Here is a 22,958-nt window from a genome sequence, read left to right as displayed (position 1 = left end):
ACTGTCTTTTCTCCATTGTATATTCTTGCCTCTTTTATCATAGATTAATTGACTGTAGATGCATGGGTTTATTTCTGGGCTCTCTAGCCTATTCCATTGATCTGTGTGTCTCTTTTCATGCCAATATCATGCTGTTTTGATTACTGTAGCTTTGTAGTATAGTCTGAAGTCTGGAAGTGTTATACTTCCAGCTTTTTTTTTCCCCCCCTCAGGATTACTTGGCAATTCTGGGTCTTTTATGGTTCCATATACATTTTAGAGTTATTTGTTCTAGTTCTGTGAAAAATGTCATGGCATGTTGATAGGGATTGCATTAAATCTGTAGATGACTTTGAGTAGTATGACCATTTTAACAATATCAATTCTCTCAGTCCAAGGGCATGGGATATGTTTCCATTTCTTTGAATAATCTTCACTTTCCTTTATCAATGTTTTATAGTTTTCAGCATATAGATCTTTCACCTCCTTGGTTAAGTTTATTCCTAGGTATATTTTTATATGATTTTAAATGGGATTTTTTTTTTTTTACTGTCTCTGATATTTCATTATTAGTGTATAGAAATGCAATGGATTTCTATATCTTAATCTTGTATCCTCCTACCTTGCTGAAATCATTTATTAATTCTAATAGTTTTTGTGTGGAGACTTAGTGTTCTCTATATAGAGTATCATGTCATCTTCAAGTAGTGATGGTTTTACCTCTTCTCTTCCAATTTGGATACTTTTATTTCTTTTTCTTATCTAATTGCTGTGGCTAGGACTTCTAATACTGTGTTAAATAGAAGCGATGAGAGTGGGCGTCCTTGTCTTGCTCCTGAATTTAGTGGGAAGTCTTTCAGCTTTTCACCATTAGGTATTAATGTTGGCTGTGGGTTTGTCATAAATGGCCTTTATTATCTTGAGATATGTTCCCTCTGATGAGACTTTTTATCCTGAATTGATGTTGAATTTTGTCAAATGCTTTTTCTGCATCTACTGAGATAATTATGTGGTTTTTATCTTGCCTTGTATTGATGTGTTGTATCACACTGATTGATTTGTGTATGTTAAATCATCCTTATGACCCTGGAATAAATCCAACTTGATCATGGTGTATGATCCTCTTTATGTATTGTTGGATTTGGTTTGCTAATATTTTGTTGAGGATTTTTGCCTATTTAGACAATTATTATCAAAATTATTACCTTCCTGCTAATTTGAGAGCCCAGAGAGGGCAAAATTGTGTCTATTTTGTCCATTGTTTTATTCCCAGTTCCAGGCATAAGGGCTTTTGGTGGGCACTCAGTGAAATTTTTTTTCCTATTAAATTAAATTACATGTCTTTGGATAGTAAAAATTTAGTTTCAGAGGTATTTATAGAAATCAAAATGTATTAGATGTCTTAATTCAAAGTAGAAAAGAATATTCATTAATATTTTGAAAGGTAGAGGTAATGTCCTAAGGAATTCTTTTCAGTTCTTTTGGGGTCAGGATGGCCAAAAATATGTATGCAGTCCTCCATTCCCGGCTAATATTGGACTCTGAGCCACAGATTCTTTCTCAGAATCCTCAACACGGTCCCGGAGTTGCTCAGTATCAGATAATTGGAATTGGTGCATGCAACACAACCTATTTGGTATTTCTGTTTTGTCTCAGGAAAAAAAAAAAAATCACATTTTGTACTCTATCAAAATATTTAATTATGTATTGACTGATGATACTAGCATAGAAACAACCTTAGGAAAACCTACCTTTTAATATAGATTCAATCTCTTCGCTTTGCTTTCCCATTGTACTTACTATAAGACCTTAAGGAAATGGTTTGGGACAAATTATTTATCATTTCAGATTCAGCAAAAATTACTTTGGGCTTTTAAACTGTAAAAATCTGAATGATTTTGTGAAAACTTGGATTCTAATTGCAGCTTTGTTTTGGCAAAGCTAAACATAGATTATAAATATTAATGTGTCTAGATGATATATCTCAAGTTATTGTCCAAAACTTTTAAATAAATTCCAGCTAGAAAAAGAAACACATTTCTCAATTACTTTTTTTTTTTTACAGTTTTTTATTGGGGTAAAATTGCTTTACAATGTTGTGTTAGTTTCTGCTGTACAATGAAGTGAATCAGCTATATGTATACCTATATCCCCTCCCTCTTGGACCTCCCTCCCACCTTCCTCCATCCCACCCATCTAGATACAATGGAATATTCTCAATTACTTTTGAAAAGCCATATGTTAAGTGGCCAGGAGGTTCAGGGTAGTTCTAATGAATCACATAATAGAGGCAGTCTTAAATTGTAGAGAATTATCTTGTGTAATTAATTTGAGGTTCAGAGGCAAGGTAATCAGTATCATTTTCTCTAACAATCAGACATCTTTAATTGAGTATTGCTCCTCTATCCTTAGGGGACCTTTTTCCAATTTGAGCATGAAGTTGAAAGTGTCAGTTTCAATCACTCTTGCACCAGAGGGGGGTACCATTTGCCCATATAAGTATCATCAAAGAGATCTGAAGATGCTTTTTCTGTGAGGGCTTAGATATTGAACTTCCATGATGAATTATGTCTTTCAGCATGCATCAGAATCTCAGTTTCTCTCCAAGTGAAAACTGAAATTTTTTCCAATTTTAATTTGCCTTATTGTTTACAGGCATAATGCTTTTCTTATTTTAATTAAAATAATGAGCAACCAAAGATTTTCATTTTTTTGTCTCATTTATGGATGGATAAAGTATATATCTTGGTATTTGTTAAGTAGTTGATTTAAAATTTTTGTCTCATAGTGAAAAGAAAAGTAATTATAACTTACTAAAGACAATGACAGCTTTAGAAATACACTGCTTTATAAAAATTAGAAAAATTATGAAACTTCCTGGAAATAATTAGAAATATTGGGCTGAAATGGGGTTTGAGTACATAAAATCATAGCAGAATAAAAATATTGAAAATCACTCAAAATGTTAGCACTGTCTTTTAGACAGTTTTTATTGACAGAGTTTAAAAAATCAAGTGATTATATAAATTTTAATAAAAATGGTAAAGACTATTTAGTTCATCACATTATAAAAGTAAGGAGGTTTAATTGCAGTTTTGTGAGGAGTTAAAATTTCAAGTAGGGATTATCATAGAGAAATGGTAAAACTCAACTAAAAATGTCAATGCTTCTAGGAGGAGCTAATTCTATGTCTTGGGGAAGAGAGTTTTCAAGATTAGGCTAGAAATTTTTGTTTCCAGCAGGCAATTGTGCATGCTTTGAAATGTTCTGATATGGTATTGACAGGACTCAGAAGCTAGCTTAAAAAGAGTTCCCACTGGCTAATTTGTGACAATTCGAGCATTAAAAAAAGGTAATAAGAATCACAATTGATTAAAACAGCAGAGCCTAGAAGAAGCCATTATTCATAACTATGCTTAAAAGAAAATGGAACTTTATTTTCTCTTCATATAAATGGTTCTACATTCAGGTTAATTTTTGAGAGGAAAATTTCCTCATAATAATATATACATAATATATATATAATATATAACATAATAATAATAAAATATTGATGTATGTTTGTAGATATTATTTTTAAGGTGGGTAAGGTCATATCCATACACAAATAATAATATGACCAGCACCATTGTTATTGGCATTTTGTGGAATCTGCTTTGTTCACCCTTGTATGCTTTTCTGACCTCCCTTTATGGCTAATTTGTCCTCTTCTAGAAGTATATTTTAAGTGCTTTTATTTAGAATCTATTAATAGAAGAAACAGTTTGTTTTCATCTAATGATTTACATGTTTTGCCCTCATTATCGGATGATAATTTTGTTGGACATACATTTCTAGATTGATTTTCGAATGTATTTTTTGAATACATTTTCTCAGAATTTTCTGTCTTCCATTGTAACTGCTGATTTGTTTTCAATCAAATTGTCATACTTCAAAGATACTCTTTCATTTGTGGATGCTTTTTCTCTCTATTTTTGTTATTTGTTTGAGAACAGTGGCTTTGTGTTTTTTTGTTTACTCTGATATCATCAAAGCCCAGAATAATGTCTCACAGTAGTTGCTCAATAAATACTTCTTAAATGAATATTGTTAAGGTTTTCACCGTTTTAATATGACGTTGTCATAGAGTTCTTGTATGAGTCTAAAGAGCTTAGTATGGCACTGAGCACATAATAATTACTCAATAAATGGTAGCTTCTGTGTTTATTGAGAGAAAGGGATTGTTAATCTCTGTAATAGAAGGAGAAGGAGCTATCTGTAAGTATATGTATCACAAGGTTACATTCTAGAAAGTAGGCAAAACAAAAGAACAACACACATGCACACATACTCACACCGTATCTTCTCATCATACTTCGAAGTTTAAATACAAACATTGATTTTTGTTTCTTATTTTTTTCCCTTTGGCAGCCACAAAAAACGTTTGAAGTAGTAAAATTTACAACAAAAACATACAAAAAAATGTTACCTCTCCAGTTCTATTTAATGGTGCTACAAATATAAAACCAGAATTGCTTGCTTAAGAATAGAATATCGTCTTTGCAAACTGAAGAGAAATGTATTCCGTAGAAAGGCCGTTTTGATGAAAGTTTGTTCATGCAGTAAAAAATATTAGACCAACTTTTGAAATAAATTGTGAATGAAAATATTAAAAGTAGCAACTCAGGGTAAAGGTGATATTCTTGGGCCATGTCGTTACTGATATTCCTTCTTTCAGTGTTTTCATAGGAGGCTCCTGTTCCATTATACCAAGACATCTAAATTTCTCTCTAAAGATCTTCAAAGGAGTGAATAGACGTTTCTCTAATGGTGTTCCAGATCCATCAGATAATTCCATTTGAGATTTCCAAGGAGATTCTATGCCAGTATTTTTCATTCTTCTAAGTTTTTAGGATACGATTTTTTAACACTTCTAATTGGACAGAATTCATTATGTTAGACCATGTCATTTATAATATTTATATGATTATAAACAGTCACATATTCAACAAAAATTAGTCATCAAATTAATTATGTGATCAATTTGTCTTTATTTACTTTGCTAAAACTTAAGTTTATAAAACCTGCATGCTGATAGCATCTTACATTTGATGAAATTCAGTGTTCTGTGGTTTCCACTTGTGCACATTCAACAAGATTGGGTTATCAGCATTACTAGAAGGACCCTATTGTGTTTTATATGATGATCCTCCAGCTTGGAACTTCACAGTAAGTGAGATATTGATTTGAGCTCAATACCTGCTGAATATAGTTCCTCAAAGTGCTAAAAAAAAAGTACCTGCTAAATGAAAGAATCTTTCAACCCTGGAGTAGGGAGAATGATTTTTAATAAATGTGAGTGCTTTTTGCATGTTGCAGGGAATTTTGAAAGTATCATTTATCCTAAATATACAATCCAATGTGATTTATTTGTTTTGTATGTGGAAATGTCACGTGCCATATCAGTAAACAAAGGATATTGCAGTCATCAAGCCATCAGCCACTGTAGCCGCCCACACCATGACTGTGCACCTTGAGGGGATTCAGAATGGAGAAAAACAGGATACTTGCCTTTGATATCAAGGCCAGATATATCAAAGGATTGATTTCAATGAGGCCAGACTCTTGCATCTTCCTATATATAGAAAAGCGCTAAATTCATTAACTTGAGATGTCTGGTTTTCTTTAGCAGTAATCTTCTGATGTTCCGACTACCTGGTTTTTGTTGCAAAAACTCCTATATATATCCTGGCTCCTCTCATACTTCTTAGGAGAAGTCCCTCAGAGCAAGCTGAGAGGCTGTCTTCCAGGCTTATGTCCTCAGTAAGTCCACTGAATAAAACATGATTCTCAACTTTCGGGTTGTGCATTTTTTTCAGTCGACATGCATTTTTTCTCTTTCATGGAAAACTGGCCATACGTTGGGGTGAGTGGTAACAGGTCTAGACACATGCAGGAACCCATTGCTCTGGTTCCCTCCACTCCTTTCACACGCAGCACATGCCCATTCCTGCAAGCCCTTCTTCAGAAAATTGTGAATCTAAGGGCCCACATCAATTTGTTGTGTCTCTTTTTTCATTTAGTACAAACAAAAAAGTGTTGAGAGAGTGGAAGAAAGTTCCTTTCCCAAGGAGCTCAGTGAATATATTCCTTTGGAATTAGAGAGGAAATTAAACTGTGGCTGAACCTTTTTCCTTTTTTCTTTCCAAAAGCTTCCTGCTGTTTGATGTCCAGGATGATTGCTTAGACTACTCAAGGGGCCACTGGAATAATAGGCTTGCTTACTTAGCAGAGGCTGGATATTTCTTAAATTTGAAACAAAGCTGAGAAAGATAAATTTTGTCTTTGTAGTCTGTGTTTACAGTTTGTACTTGGTGAGACTTGTCTGTAATACATTGCATCTAAGCAGTGGGGTAGTTGCTTCTATACCAATTGAAAGAAGAATGTTTAAGCCTGCCAGATGCTGTTTTCATTAAATTATTATGATACTTCTATTTATACAAAGTTAGGTGAAAATGATATCATAGGTTCCTATCAGCTCTACAGTTCAATTTCTCAAATGACTCAATGATTCCCCTTAAATCCACGGCACTTAAGATAATTTCTGAATTATCACATAAGAAGTAATTTTCACATTTGTTTTTAGAAGGCAGAAGTTACCATATGAACTAATGGGTGGATCATAGATTAATACAGCTGCAGGTTGGATAAGAGAAGCACTGTACATTTTAATACTTAATGTGACTTTTTAAGAGACAGTATAATTTATTGGTTTAGTGCATGGGCTTTGGATTTGGGGCTGCCCTGGGTTGAGATCCTGGCTTGGTTTATCAGTTAACTAAGTTTTTATTTGATTGCAAAGAAACAAACGTTGGTCAGCTTAGGCAAAAAAGGAAATTTACTGGCAAACTGAAAGATTGGAGAACCACGTCTTGAAATAGGAAGAAATCAATGGTTTCGGGTGGAGCAAGGAAACAACAACTAAAGGAAATTTCTCAAGACAGGAACAGTCAGATCAGAATGCTGCTTCTAAATGAATGGGACCTCACCATTTTTTAAAGCCTTGCACCAATTCTTCAAGGGTAGAAGTCCCAGAAAAGAGTGTTTGGCTAAATTTTTTACCCCTTCCACGTCCAGTCTAGTGGAAAGAAGGATCTGGGCCTTCAACTTTTATAATGGAAATCAACTATTTTACTACTTATTAAGACAATTGCTTATGAGCTATGATGCTATTACATTATTATTTTGTAGTTTCTACAGTTCTTTCACATACATTTGCTTCCTTAAATTCTCACAATATGCTGTTAGGTAACTAGTAGATTTTATTATCCTTATTTTATGGATGAGAACCCTGAACTTAGGGACACTGACTAAAGCCTAAAGCCTGATGTTCTTCCAAACCGCGTGTGTTTTGTTCTACAGAGCGCAGCCCGTTACCACACTATCATCGGTTTGGGACAAAAGACGAGTGAACAACACTGAGACAGAATGTTCTTTCTGAGAAATAGTCGGATCTCAATGAAATTCGGAGCAGACTCCTTAGCAAGAGGATTGTTTGTTCGCTGCTTGGCTGCAGGTTGGTTGGGCTACTGTGTGTTTCCTAGAAGTCGATGTTCTGAGAGTGAAACCCTGATACACACTCACAGGATGGTATCCACATTGCAGTGCAACCCTGTGATCTTGTGATTTCATTGCAAAGATACCCAAGCCTGTAAAACTGAGTTTTGAAAGTTTAGCTTTGGTACTGTTAACCTGTTAAAATGTGACAGTACAGAAAAGCAACGTGTCACACACCACAGAATTTTCCAAAGCAGTTCTCGGCTGCATGTGGGGAGCAAAGCTGCATTTGTCTTCCTTTCAGCTTGATACCTGGACACCTACACTTAAGAGTGGGATAGTCTGTTTGATAACAGGCTCAGTTTTTGTCTCTGCAAGGTGACATCTCTGCTGGGATAAATACTTAGTCTAGGAGGCTGTTTTTGGAAACCATGAGGAAGCTAGCATTGTCTGGGGTCCCTCTTCCTTTACTCCACTCTGCAACAAGAAAGCAGAAGTATGTTGGTAGTAAACAAAGTCAACATTCTCCCACTTCACTAAGAAAACTAGCAAGAAAAGGATCAGAAAAGGGAGAACATATTTAATTTCTTTTGGGACCTACAGACCGGGTCCTCATTTCTTTTATGTTACTTTCTTAAAGCACTTGACATGAGATTCTGAGAACAGCCCATGTTGCATGTGTTCTGCTAAAACCTCAAGGCTGCCTGGTGTTCAGCATCCTTTTCAGTACTCATCCTTTGCTGCTGCTTATTTGAGTTCTTACAGTTACGGTCTGTACCTCCTATGAGACTGTGAACTCCGTGAGAATTAGAGACTATTTCTCATCCATTTTTTGCATCCTTTAGTGCCTCTCAAAGCGCAATCTGTGGACCAGCAGAATTGGCATCACCTGGGAGCTTGTTAGACTCTCCTATTTAGCTCCTGACTTACTGAGTCGGAACCTTTGTTTTAACAAGATCCCAGGTGCTTCCTATGCACATTAAAAATTGAGCAGTGCTGCTCTGTAGAACTTTTCGTACAATATATGTTAAATAATAATAAAGCATGTGAGGCAGGTAATTATATATCACTGATAGAACACCCTCCACTGCCATTTTTTATTCTTTCCACCTCTTTAACATTGTCAAGTCACCCCAGAATCCTAGAAGCGATGGAAACTTGATCCTTCTGAATACAGATGAAGTTGGTAGTTTCAGAATCGACTTGCCCAACTCAAAAAAAAAAAAAAAAAGAATTAAAATAAGTGATCATGCAGTGAGGAGGGATGAAGGAAGAGAGGCAGTGCACAGCAAGCCTAGTTCTTTTGTGCTTCACTCAAAGACTGTGCTTGCTGCCTACACGGTTGTCACCGTGAGCTCCAAGGAGGAGTAGGGATGCTAAGGCTCTGTCTCAGTTTCCCTCATCACTCCATCCATCCTCAGCTAGCTCACTCACGTTTATCTGTTTCATTTATCGATTTTTATGCTCATGCTTTATTTGGAGGAAAAAAAAATCACGACTTAAAATATGCACCAAAAAATAAGCACAAAATGATCCCCACCCCAACTCAAAAAGCCAAGCTAAAAACCACTTTGCTAAGCCATGCATTATAATGTTGTATTATCAAGGAGTGGGTTAATAGTTACTAATGTTCTCCATGCTTAGTATACTAATTGGAATTTAAAAATTTTTAATTAAAGGATAAGGAGGGCATTTAACCAAAGTTCACCAGTGATTTTTTGCCTTCCCTGCTCTTCAAGTTTCTTATGTTGGAAGCTGGCTATTTTGTTTACCCACAGGGTTCATTCTGGGGGTAATTATGATTGCATAAGCTCAAAGCTCTGTTCCAAAAATTGATATTTTAGTTGAGTTGGGCTCTGTTCAGTATTTGTTGACTGCATGATGTATGGCAAGAACTGGGGTAGTAGCTGGGTCTATAAAGGGGAGAATGACACAGTCCTGTGCTCTCGAGAAACTTGTAGACTGGTAGGCTGGACAGGCATGTAAATAGATCATTTTGAAAGACTAATTTAAGTGTTATGATACTGGGATACTCAGGGTATGCAGGTCTCAGGAGAGAGGAGCCATTATGTGATTGGAGAAGAGACACTTCTCCTGGGACTGTGTTTTGCATGAGGGGTGGAGGCAGGTGAAGAAATAATTGCTGGAAACACATTCAAGGTAGAAGTCACAGTGAAACTAAAAGTGCTGATGTATGAAACAGCATGTTCTATTTTGGGAACTTTGCCAAGTGCAAATTACAGTGCAGGAGAGGCAGACAATGAGGCTAGAGAGATAAGCTAGTCGTCTCTGGAAAGAATCTGCTAAACTTGACATGCTTGAATTTATCTGTAAATAAGTGATGTCATGAATTCTACATTAGGAAAACAACCACTCCCACCACCACCACCACTGGTTCAAAAGAAAAATGCATTCATTTTCAACCTTACTATGAACGTATGCTCTTTTTCCTTAGGGTATGCTGATCTTCCTCAGTAGGAGAATGGCTTATGAAATTATGTCTCTTCCCAGTGTCGTGAGGGAAACAGGCATGAACAGTGGGAAAGAACTGTAGTCCAATAAGATAGTATCTAAGTCAGCACTGCATTTATTGGGGGCATTAAAAAGAACACTTGGGCTTCCCTGGTGGCTCAGTGGTTGAGAATCCGCCTGCCGATGCAGGGGACATGGGTTCGTGCCCCAGTCCGGGAAGATCCCACATGCCTCAGAGCGGCTGGGCCCGTGAGCCATGGCTGCTAAGCCTGTGCGTCCGGAGCCTGTGCTCCGCAACGGGAGAAGCCACAATAGCACAATAGTGAGAGACCCGCGTACCACCAAAAAAAAAAAAAAGAACACTTAACATTTTGCATGACTTTGATATACACGGCTGTAGTGGTGTAGAGCGGTGAGCTGACCTATGGAAAAGGGAACAGTCTTTGTTTTTGCAGAAACCACCGCTGATGCATTGCAGTGTCTAGAAATTTACAGTCGTGGATATCAGAAAGAGGCATATTATTATTAATAATTTATTGAATACATTGTAAGAGGAAGGAAGAAAGTACTTAGGTATCCCCCATATACTCTCTATTTTCTTCTTGGTAAAGGAAATGCTTTATGGTAAGAATTAAACTCCATGAGGATTAACGTATGCTTTTTGTTGTTGTTGAATTCATAACATTTAAACGTATTATAGGCACTTAAGAACTATTTACTGAATAAATGGATGCATGAGTTAATTCATTAATCTGAAAGGGGAGAGACTGAGTTTTTCTGAGCAGTGTCTTATTAGCTAGATACTACCACTGATAAAAAAAATAATGAAAACTACAGGGAATAATATCCCTAGGAACATGGAGATGAGTGACATATTCTAAAGGTGGGAACTCCTGTTGGTCAGAGGATTCCGTTAGGCAGTGAGGGGGTAGGTGGTGGGTGATGGGGGTAGATAAGATTATCTGGGATTCTAAGAAATTTTCAGTGATATTTTAAAAATCATAAAATAAATTAATACATGCTTATTGATAAAACTCAAGCAAACAAAGACATAGTTATAAACTTAGTGTTGCCCTAGTGTGGTGCAAGAACAGAGCAATAAATCATTAGAACCAAATAGAGAGCTCAGATTGGACCCATGTATACATGGGACCGCAGGTGGATTTATTGTGAAGCAAACAACGCTTAGGCTTCTCGGCTCCTTACTTGCTTTGGGAGGGGCCCCCCCAAGATATTCACACTGTTGTATGTTTTAGTGAAATTTGCAAGAGTAAGTTATTTTTATTGCAATTAGTGAGGACCACTAGCTCTTGCCACTCTGACTGCCCCTTCATTACACTTCCCTTTTGTGTCCTATTTGAGTGTCCATGGACAGTTTGAATCCACTTGAAAGGAAATGAGTTGGGAATGTGCCATTTTAACTACAATTTGGAAGATGCATAAAGGGTATGAATATACAATTTAGAGAAGAGGAAATTCCAAAAGGTAACAAGTATGGTCAAGGTAACAGTGTATGTCAAAATACTCATCATAACTGGTAATTAGAGGATCCCAAACAAAATGCATCATCTCTGTTGTAATTATTACCCCCAGTCAGTTGGATAATGGCATATGTTGGCAGGAATGTGGGGATATAGGTATCTTCATGCCCTGGTGGGAGTATAGTCTGAGTGTATTTATTTTGGAGGTGGTGGTATTTAATAAACTAAGTATATTTGTTTCATATGGCCCAAGAGTAATGCTCTGGATTAAATATCCTAATGAAGTTCTCATATCTAAAAATATTGACTGCAGCATTATTTCTGCCACTAAGGAAGTGAGGCAAGCTGGCTGTCCACCATTAGGAGAGGGGATAAACAAAATGGAATAGTATGCAGCAGTTAGAAGCAATGGATTAGGTGTTCACATCGCAATGTGGATGGATCCTAAGACACAGGACTAAAAGAAACCAGTAAGAAACAGAATTTTGATGTAAATATGCAACAGAAATAAATATTGAATACAAACATGTATACATACATGCTCACAAAACAATACACATGCTGTGAAAATGCATCAAAATAGAGGTAAACTGTAAACACCAGTAAAGGATTAATAAACAGGTCTAAAACTTGGTTCCTCTCTCCCTGCCTGAGGCAGTTCTGACCTTAGCCAGACCTCTTTGTTAGCAAATTGATGGAATTTACTAATTGGAAGGTAACTGAAAATCTTCCAGGAGGTGCCATGTTCTGATTTCTTACCTAAGGAATTTTTATAGCAGGATGTTCCTGGTCTGTCTGGATTATTTATTATAAATTAGTCTTCAGTTCATGGGTTTATGAGCCATAGCTGGGCTGGATAATGGAAGTTAATCACGTAGACCTTCTTATTACATAACCAGAAAGTATAAAGGTTGAGAGAAGCACAGAAGTAAAGGGCTTCCTTGTGCATTTTGTATTGCCCATTGTGCTTCTTGCTCTGAACCCAAAATGCATCCTAATGTGAAATAGGGATTTAGGAAGATATGTCCTGATATGATGCAGCTCCTTTGTGTAAACTTGACTAAACATTAGTAAAGCTCGGTGCTTGGTAAGACATGGGTTTTGTGAGCCTGATTGATGATTCAGCTCATTGTGTTAGTATAAGCACATTGTAATAGTTGCCTGGGAGCACAGGTAGAGTACTAAGAGGGGGATAAAAATAAGTAAGTAAATAAATTAGTAAATAATATAAATAAGAGAAAGCCTCACTCGGACAAATGATGATGATATGCTATGAACTGAGGATGTGATTTAACTTTCATCAGTTCTCATCAGAGAAGGTCCACTGTTTTAGGGTGAGTTGTTACGAAATGATAGATAATAAGAACACATTTGGGTATATGGAAATGGGACACTGCCATAAAAAACAGTGAAACATGTGGACTTGATGGTGGGTAAACTTGGGGAGATGTTAATAAAATCTTAAGAGCCATGAGGACCACGTTAGCAGTAGCTAAAAGGGCCTCAAATAGCCTGTTGGTGAGAGATTAGAGGAGAGAGAAAATGTTATTGGAAGTTGTAAGAAAAGAGACACTTGTCATATAATAGAAGAAAGTTTATCAGCACTGTACCCTGCAGTAATATGAAAAATAGCAAATGTAACTGATGAACCCCATGATCTAGCTAAGATTTCCAGGCAGAACTTTGACAATGCCAACTTCCTTCATCTCATTGCCTTTCATAAAATACAAATAGAGGGAGATGATTTAAAAAAAGAAACAGTTCATTTTTCAAGCATAATTTAGAGGGAACATAAAAGATTAAGGACTTGCTGGATTTGAAATAAAATTTTTCATTCCTGGCCTCTCCACATGATGAGAGATTCTCAAAATAAGAAAGATCATCAGGCAAGTGATTAAATCCAGAGAACAGTGGGAGAAAAATGGTATAAAAATAAAGCAAATAGTGTGTGTTTTAAGATCCTTTACTAAGATAAATTAGATGTTTCCTATCTTCAAAAAGTTTGGATTCTGTTGTAGATTCTGGTGGAGGAGACAGACAAGTAAGCAAATAGGTACAATTTAGTGTAATAAGAGCCCCAGTAAAAGAAACATGGGATGCTATGAAAGCATGTATTAGGGACACTTTACCCTGACTTGGGAAGGAGGAAAACATAAGATCAGGCTTTCCAAGAGGGCCATGCCTAAACTAAGCCTTGTGGAATAGAAAGGAGTTAGGGAAGGTGGTTGGGGCAGGTGGGGAGAGGTGATGATTTCAAGTAGAGAGAGTGGAGTCATGTTAAAGGAAACCCTCAGAAAAATCTCCCAAAGTAGCCCTGAACCACTCTTGGCACTCCTTGTAATCGTTTTCTCCTTTGATAGGAACAAGTAGGATCAACTGGCTATAAAAATTCTTTTTTTAAAAAGATTTTTTTATAATTTTAAAAAACTTATGCAGAAGAAGAGAGACTAGTATAATTAACTGTCATGTATTAATGACTTAGCTTAAAAATAATCAAGCTCATGGCCAATCTTATTTTGTTTATGTTTACCCCCTCCCCCATTGCATTATTTTAAAGCAAACCCCAGGCATATATAATTTCATCTGTAAACACTGTAGTTATCTTTAATGCATAAAAGCTCTTTCTGATTAATAATATAACACTTTTATCACACACACACAAATTAACATGAGTTCTTAATATTGATGTTTCCTTTTGCACAAGCTAGGCCACTGGGTTCCTTCTGGGAAATTGATCACTTAAGCCACTCTAGTGCAGAAAGTGAGTTATTCAGTATTTGAGGTCATTTGTTAAAAATTCCTTTTCTTGGGGAAAATTATGCTAGCTTCCTCTTTTATGGGTATTTATGAGTAATAGGCTAGGGAAAACTCTGTCCCTAGTTGCCCCAAGGAGTTATAAAAATGTAAGAAATGAAAGTCACTATGGGATCTTAATTTTGTTCCTGAGTGAAGTAATAGAAAGTATTGGGCATTTCCTTTAGGACAATGGTCCAGTTATTTTTAGGGTGGTCTAGCTGCTGATTTCAGAAAATCCCTATCTGGTCTGCTGTTAGTGCTAAGTCATCTCATCTTATACTAGCCTGGTTCTGGGCTGATCTGGGTGGGTGAATCTCCCTTACCTTTATTCAGAGGAACAAAATTCATTGTTGTGAATAGCTAGCACTGTAGATAATAGGAAATTAGGAGATGGGGTAAACAAGACCAGCCCTGGTACCATGATATCTCGGGACTTCAGTTTAAGTATGAATTACAATAGAATGCTATCTAGCCTTGAAGTAGTAGCTACAGGGGAGAAATCGTCAATTTGGCTGAACCCAGGATATATGCGTATAGATTCAGAGATGAGACCATGACATGCTCTAAGCTCTGCAAGAATTGAGTCAACTATAGGCTTGGTAAGGCAGGTGCTGGAAAAGTTAGTAGTCACCAAATGTAAGCAAAGGAATTAGGAATAATTGAAATTAAGTAATAGATTGCTGTGATCAGACTGGTGTTGGAGCGGGGCACATAGGAGGGCCCAAAAGCCAACAGGAGACTTATTTTATTACAACAGCTAAGAGATGATTAGTGCATGAATGAAAGTAGTGCCGATGGCAGCCGTGACTGTGGAGAGCATGGAAAGATGTTTGTAGATCGAATACATAGTACAGGCAGGCCAGTTGGACAGGAAGTTGAGAGGAAGGAGTCAGAGATGGCTCCCAGGTTTGTGGCCTGATGGTCTTGAAGATTGGTGGGATGCAGATGTCCAACTGCAGTGTTTCTTGGCTGATGTGCAAACTACTGGATTACTTGTCAGTGGTCATTGCCACTCTAAACCCCATTCAGTATTACAGCAGTGGCATTTCGGAGGTCAGGGCTATGGCCAGAGGGTTAATTAGGGGATGGGTCAGGCAGTTTGTGTTGGAGCAAAATGCTTATTCATCTGACCTGTCCTCTGCTCAGCACAGAAAACAGTCTCCAAGTTCCCGTGTTCCAATGAACTTCATCATATTCCCTAAGACTTTTAGTTACTCTTACACTAAGATAAGGCTTTATTTGGTCTTTCCAAATTCTAGAGTCTACTTGATGATCTATAATCTTATAGATTATAAGAAAAAAAATTGAAACACACTTTGATTTAAAGGGTATTTGCATCCTAAAATTAAAATTAATACTTTGATGAGTTAGATAGGCCTTCATATGTATCCCTGCATCTTAATATTGATCATTTATTAAAATCTTTAAATTGATCTTTATCTCTCGTCCAAAAAATGATTATAACTCTTGGGCTGTTTTCCTTCTGGGTAAACCAGAAGAAGAAGCAGAATATTTAATAATAGATTGTTCTGAATCCCAGGTTCTTAACAGGCTTTATAAACTGGATGTGGAGACAGAATCTTTTGTTCTTTTTCAGAATAATTTATACCAGCATTTATGGACTGGAATAGTTGGTTTCAGCCACCAGTTTTCTCCGTGGACTGTTTCTTCCCTGTATAATATATATTTCTACACTTAATTCCAAAGGTTAGTCATCTGGCATAGCCAGAAAGAAAGCAATACAATGTTAACATTTATTATCTGGAAAAGAGGCACATTTTCCTCTCATATCTTTAATATCTAATACTTCTTTCTAGTTTTCAAATTATGCAGCAGCAAAGTGTTTCACATACCTGGGGAATACCTACTAACTGACAAACATGCAAAGTCCAGGAAAAATTTTTGGTGATTTTTTTTAGTAATGGAACACATTTTTAATTTATTATCTTGTACCCAGAAGTTAGTTTTATTGGTGACTTGCTAGTCTCTGGCACTGATGGTTGATTTGCTGTTATATCAGTTACTTAATTAAAATGAATTATTCATAGTTTTTCCTGATGAACAACCTAATTATTATGCTAATCATAATAATCTAAGTCTTCAATGTTTTCTGACGCATCCTGCCTAATGGGGTTATTAAATATGTGTATAATTATAGTCTTATAAAAATTCAGAAACATGGTTTGACAGACATTTTTATTTCTATTTAGACCTTCAGAAACATCAGATGTAAGATATCCTTTGCCCTGAACTCAATTAATCTCTTAAATGTCATTTTCTCTTTCTAATATAAAACTGAATGAGTAGAATAAATAAAATGACAACCAACTTCATTAGTAATACTAAGAAGTGGAGGAGATTTTATACCCAGTCCTGCTTTTGAGAATGCTCTTGTTAGCATTAACAAGAAAATTTTCCTTCATGATGTGGGGATTCTAATGAAAGCAAAAGCAGTGAACTGACCTGATATTTATTGTTACGTTGTGAAATCTTACTTGTTCATAGGAGGAGCAACTATGCCATCCATGGGTTCATTAACAATTGACTGTTTCTATCAGGGACATCTTTCCTTTACTTCTCTATTACTTTGTTTAATTTCTCAGCCCCAAATCATCATACTTGTATATGCTTATCTTATTTCAGGGCAAAACTTAATATTTAAAGATATTAGGATATTCTTTTGCATTCAGTAATAACAACCACATTAATAACCAACTCCCAAGGGCATCTAAAGCTGGAATATCTGACACACAATCAAGGTAATAGGAAGTGATATTTTGATACCAAGTCACAAATCAAGCAGTTTGACAACCCATAGCTGGGTATATATAACCAAGAACTAATTAGGGTTCGAAAACACATGCTCAATTTTGTTACAGTCTAGTTGTTAAAGGGATTTTTTGAGACTTGAAAACAGTATCTCATGGCTTTTGTGAAGCATGAAGCCTATTCTGAAGAAATAAGACTGACTCTTTTTGGTTGCAACTCATTTTGTCTTTGAGCACACAGGTATAGATGGTGAAAATGAACATTTTCCATTATTTAATGGCTTATACTTTTTACAAGATTTTTTTCCTTATTTTAACTTCCTTATTTTCTCCAGCATTTAAAAACCATCGATTTCCATTTCAAGCTCTGAGATCAAGAATTGTGTCCTCTAGGACCTCCAAGTGGAAGACATTTGAGGAACTTACAGTCTTGCTTGTCATTCTCCTCTTCATCCTAGTCCTTTTAGAGAGCCGAGGTCCAGCCATGATAGGCAAACTTGTGTGCTGTGGTCTGATAAAATGCTTTCATTCCCATCTCTTGGGAGCCACTGTGATTGAACACGTGATTGGACGGGCCAACTCAGGTTGTTGGCCTGAGTGTACCCTCTATACAATGATGTTGATTCTCTGGTTGCAGGAAGGGGGGTGTCATTTGAAATGTTGGGCAGCAGAACAACGTTAAATAGTTTTGGTTCTGCTTAAATGATTTTTGTAATTATGTAGGATATAAATAAAGAAAAATTAATCTAATTCCTATTTCTAGCATCTTGTTGAGGCAGCTTCAGCTATATTTTGGCCCTGACTTCCCTTTTCCTTTGGGGTCTGTCTTAGTCTGTTTGGGCTACTATAACAAAACACTACAGATTAGGTGGTAGCTTATAAACAACAGAAATTTTTTCCTGATAATTCTGGAGGCTGGAAGTCTGGGATCAGGGTGCCCACATGGTTGGGTGAAGGCCAGACTTCTTGTAACCTCACGTGATGGAAGGGACAAGCAAGCCCTCTGGGGACTCTTTTCTAAAGGCACTAAACCTATTTATGAGGGCTCTGCCCTCATGACCTAATCACCTCCCAAAGATCCTACCTCTTAATACCATTGCCTGTGGTGTTCAGATTTCAACATATTAATTTTGGGGGGGCAGTGAGAAGCAATGTTCAGATCATAGGGTCTGTAGAGAAAGGACACTGTAAAGCTGAAAAGCATTATAAAGACTCTCAACTGCCTTATTTTCTCCCCTCCCTAAGGGGGACTTGATCTTGGCTCTGGTTGTTTCAAGGATGGTGGGTACGATGTAGCTCTGAGATACCTCCTCTCCAAACTCTCCTTAAAGTTCAGTTTCTCCATTTCATTAAAGGAGGAGGAGGAAGAGGGAGAGGAGGTAGTTACCTTAATTGGTCAGCAGTGATGTCCTTCTTTTGCTGCTTTTCTGACTAACAGTAATTTACAATCAATGTCCTTTCCATGGTAGGTGACCAAACACTGACTCCTCATGGGACACACATATAGGTTTGGTGGGAAGGCTTTGGAGGATGACACTACACATTTCCCTGCACTGTTAAGCTCCAGTCTGGCCCTTCTCCTTCCACTCCCCCTTGTCTCTGGCCAAAAGAAGCCATCTTTTAGCCTCTTATTGGTGGGATTCTGTCACAGGTGAACTGAGCTCTTGAGTGGGGTCCTGCCAAGATAGCTCAAGCCCAGCTGCCTTCTCTGTTGGTCACATGGCCTGTGGGAAACTCTGGCATCATTTCTAGGGTTGTCATGAACAACTCTGTCCGTGTCTTCAGGGACTTTGTGAGAATGTCTTTTGGACATACACCCAGGTACAGTATTTCTGGGTCATATGGGACATGCGTTTATTTTGACTAGTGCCCAATTGCTTTCCAGGAAGTTTGCACTGGTCTGTATTTTCACCAGCAATGGACAAAGGTTCATATTTAACAACATCTCTGCCAATAGTTAGCATTATTCAGCTTTCCAATTTTTGCCAGCCTACAATAACTTAACTTGTATTTCTGTAATTGCCAGTTGTTTTGATTTGTCATCTGTTCGTCAGCATCTTGAGTTTCTTCTATATTGGATATTCATATTTCCGACTCATTTTTCTATTTGTTGTTGTCTGTCACTATACATTTGTAGGTGTTTCTTGTATATTCTAAACATTAATCCCTGGTTGGTTTTACACTTTGCAAATATCTTCTTCCATTCTGTCAGCTATGTATTAACTTTATCCATAGTATCTTTTATTGACCAGAAATTCTTCACTTTGACGTAAACAACTTAATTACTCCTTTTTCTTTGTTTGTGCTTTCAAAGTTTTGTTTAAACAATCCTTCCTTCACCTCAGATCTATAGCTATTCTACATTTTATTCTATCAGCTTTCTAGTTTTATTCTTCACCTTTAGATATTTACTCCTTCATAGTTTCCTTTGGTGTGTAGGGTTAAGCTGGGATTCACTTTTTGCAAACCATTTTACTAAATAATTCATTGTTTCCCCATGAATTTGGGATGCTATCCATATCTTGTATAAAAGTGTCCCCTCTACATGGTTTATCCCTGAGCTTTCTATTGTGTTTTTTTTGGGCCATATGATTGTTCTTATAACAATATCTTCTTTTATTATTATGAGTTAAAAGTATGTATTTATATCTGGCAGCTTGCCCTTATTTTTTTCATCTTTTTAAAGTTTGGCTTCCTATTAAATAATAAAATTAATTTGTTTAATTCTTTAAAAATCCAACTGGAAATGTGATTGGTATTACATTGAATTTATAGAAAAATTAGGAATAGTGAATATCTTTGTAATGTTAAGTCATCTTATCTAAGAGAATAAAATGTCTATTTAATTTTGTAAATCAACTAGTATGCCCTTTATTAGGGTTTTTATGTTTTCTCCATACCATGTGGTCTTATGTGTTCACGTTGTGTGTTCTTGGTTAAATTCATTACTAGATATTTTATAGTTTTTTTCCTTTTCTTTTTTTTTTGCTATTGTTATGTTTTCTAGTTGGTTATTGCTGGGGTAAGTTAGTGCTATTGATTTTTTAAGTTGTTATATTCAGGTAAATTTCTGAACTTTCTTATTTCTAATTGCTTCATTTGGTGATAATTCTGTGGTTTTATTAGGAGATGGTAACATCGAATGCAAATAGTGATCATTTTTCTCTTTTTCTTAATTATTTTTCTTTCCTTGTAGTATTGGTAGGACTTCTAGTACGTATCAGTCAGTTTTCATTTATTGGGTATGGTTCTATAATTTGGAGAGTATGCTATCTGTGTTTTTCCACTAACTGTAGTGTTTGCTATAAGATTTTGGTATATAAGGTTTACCAGTGAGAGGGAGTTCTCTTCTAGTCTTAGTTTGCTAAGATTTTTGAAAAAGATAAATAGGTCCTGAACTTTATTAAAATCTCTTTGCATCATTTAAATAATGATATAATTTTTTTTCCACTCTACTAATAAGATAAATGGCATTCATGAGTTTCATGGAGTGTAACTAATTTTGTGCTTCTGGGATTAACCTCATTTGAGCATGTCAATTTTTGGTTTTTGTTTTTTCAAATGAACTGTTGGATTCAATTAGCTGGTGGTATGACCTTGGGGAAGCCATATGACCCTTCTAAGCCTAAATTCCTTATCAGTAACTTGGAGATAATAATCAAAGAGTTGTCTTTGAATTACATATGTTCAAGGCTTAGGCAAGTTCCTGACGTAATAAAACCTATGTAAATGCTTATAATATAAATTGTTTTTGTGATCAGTTAAATGAACTTCTAATTTTCTTTTCTTCTGTACTCTCTGATTTTGATAGCAAAATGATACTAACCCCCCAAATGGGTTGGGCACCTTTGGACTTTTTCTTTTTTTTTAAATTAATTTTTATAGGAGTATAGTTGCTTTACAATGTTGTGTTAGTTTCTGCTGTATAGCAAAGTGAATCAGCTATATATATACATATATCCCCTATTTTTTGGATTATCTTCCCATTTAGGTCACTACAGAGCATTGAGTAGAGTTCCCTGTGCTATACAATAGGTTCTCATTAATTATCTGCTTTATACATAGTAGTGTATATATGTTAATCCCGATCTCCCAATTCATCCCACCCCCCTTTTCCCCCCTTGGTGTCCAAAGCGAGCACATTTAAATAGAGTGCTTACTTACCATCCTGGTTTGAGAGGGTTTTTTAGCCCCTCTTTTTCAAAAAGACAATAATAACTATTGAATATGATGGTAGCTGTGGGTTTGTCATATATGGCCTTTATTATGTTGAGGTGTGTTTCCTCTGTGCCTACTTTCTGAAGACTTTTTACCATAAATGGATGTTGAATTTTATCAAAAGTTTTTTCTGCATCTATTGAGATGATAATTATGGCTTTTATTCTTCAGTTTGTTAATGTGGTATATTACACTGATTGATTTGCATGTATTGAAAAATCCTTGCATCCCTGGGATAAATCCTACTTGATCATGGTGTATGATCCTTTTAATGTATTGTTGGAGTCAGTTTGTTAGCATTTTGTTGAGGATTTTTGCATCTATGTTCATCAGTGATATTGGCCTGTAATTTTCTTTTTTTGTGTGATATGTTTGTATGGTTTTGGTATCAGGGTGATGGTGCCCTCATAGAATGAGTTTGGAAGTGTCCCTTCCTCTGCAATTTTTTGTAATAGTTTCAGAGGGATAGGTATTAACCCTTCACCAAATGTTTGGTAGAATTCACCTGTGAAGTCATCTGATCCTGGCCTTTTGCTGGTTGAGGGTTTTGAAATTACTGATTCAATTTCAGTCCTGGTAATTGGTACGTTCATATTTTCTGTTTCTTCCTGGTTCAGTCTTGGGAGATTGTACCTTTCTAAGAATTTGTCCATTTCTTCTAGGTTATCCGTTTTATTGGCATATAGTCACTCATAATAGTCTCTTATGTTCCTTGTATTTTTCTGTGGTGTCAGTTGTAACTTCTTTTTCATTTCTGATTTTATTGATTTGGGCCCTCTCCCTTTTTTCTTGATGAGTCTAGCTAAAGATTTATCAATTTTATCTTTTCAAAGAACCAGGCTTTAATTTCATTGATCTTTCCTATTTTCTTAGTCTCTATTTCATTTATTTCTGCTCTGATCTTTATGATTTCTTTCCTTCTACTAACTTTGGGTTTTGTAATGTGTATGGAGAGGGGTCAAAGACTAGGCCCTGATCCATGATCATCTTGGTGAGTTTAAGGAGAGGGGAGGATGTGATCTCCAGGTATGAAAAACTACTGCTGGTATCACTCCCCCACTTGCTGTCACTTCACCAAGCAGCTCAGAGTTTCACCTTTAAATTAATAGAGACATTATGCTAAATGAGATAAGTAAAATGGTGGTTACCAGGAGATGGGGATGGGGGGATAGGACAGATGTTTAAACGATATAAACAACCCTTAAACAGGGTGCAGACCTATGAGTAGTAAATCTAGAGATCTAATGCATAGTACAGTGAATATAACCAACAGTGTTGGATTATAATCATCAAACTTACTAAGAGACTAGATCTTAATTATTCCAGCCACTAAAAGGAAATTCTAATTATGTCATGTTATAGAAGTGTCATGTTATAGTGTAGCTAATTATTGCTACAATGGCAATCACATTACAATATATAAATGTGTCAAATTATTGTGCTGTACACCTTAAATTTACACAATGTTGTATGTCAAATATATTTCAATAAAAATATTAGATCTAAAAAATAAAATAAATACAATAAAAATTATTTAAAAACAACAAAGAGAAGAACTAGCTTTGGAAAAACATGGTATCTTTTTAGGTTGGAAGCTAGCAGTTTAGGAGCTTGAGGGAAGAGGGGTTGGAGGAGTAGATTTTCCAATTCGTCCAGGTAGCTCACATATTTTCATCTACTCTTCACGCAGCAGAGATTTTGCAATGCT

The 22,958-nt window shown here is 36.1% G+C and overlaps 1 protein-coding gene across 5 annotated transcripts in view; it reads left to right on the top strand.

Moving 5' to 3' along the window:
* The window catches only part of GRXCR1 (glutaredoxin and cysteine rich domain containing 1), a 347,061-nt gene that overhangs the window by 103,611 nt on the left and 220,492 nt on the right, over positions 1 to 22,958 (top strand). For all 5 annotated transcript variants that reach the window (XR_010841072.1, XR_010841071.1, XR_010841070.1 and 2 more), the window contains exon 4: positions 7,381 to 7,534. The gene's annotated coding sequence lies outside the window, so the exon portion shown is untranslated. The remainder of the gene's footprint in view (positions 1 to 7,380; positions 7,535 to 22,958) is intronic.

The sequence above is a fragment of the Kogia breviceps genome, chromosome 6 (genome assembly GCF_026419965.1).
Source record: "Kogia breviceps isolate mKogBre1 chromosome 6, mKogBre1 haplotype 1, whole genome shotgun sequence".
In the NCBI taxonomy this organism is placed as follows: Eukaryota; Metazoa; Chordata; class Mammalia; order Artiodactyla; family Physeteridae; genus Kogia; species Kogia breviceps.
This window is presented reverse-complemented; position numbering and strand designations above follow the sequence as displayed.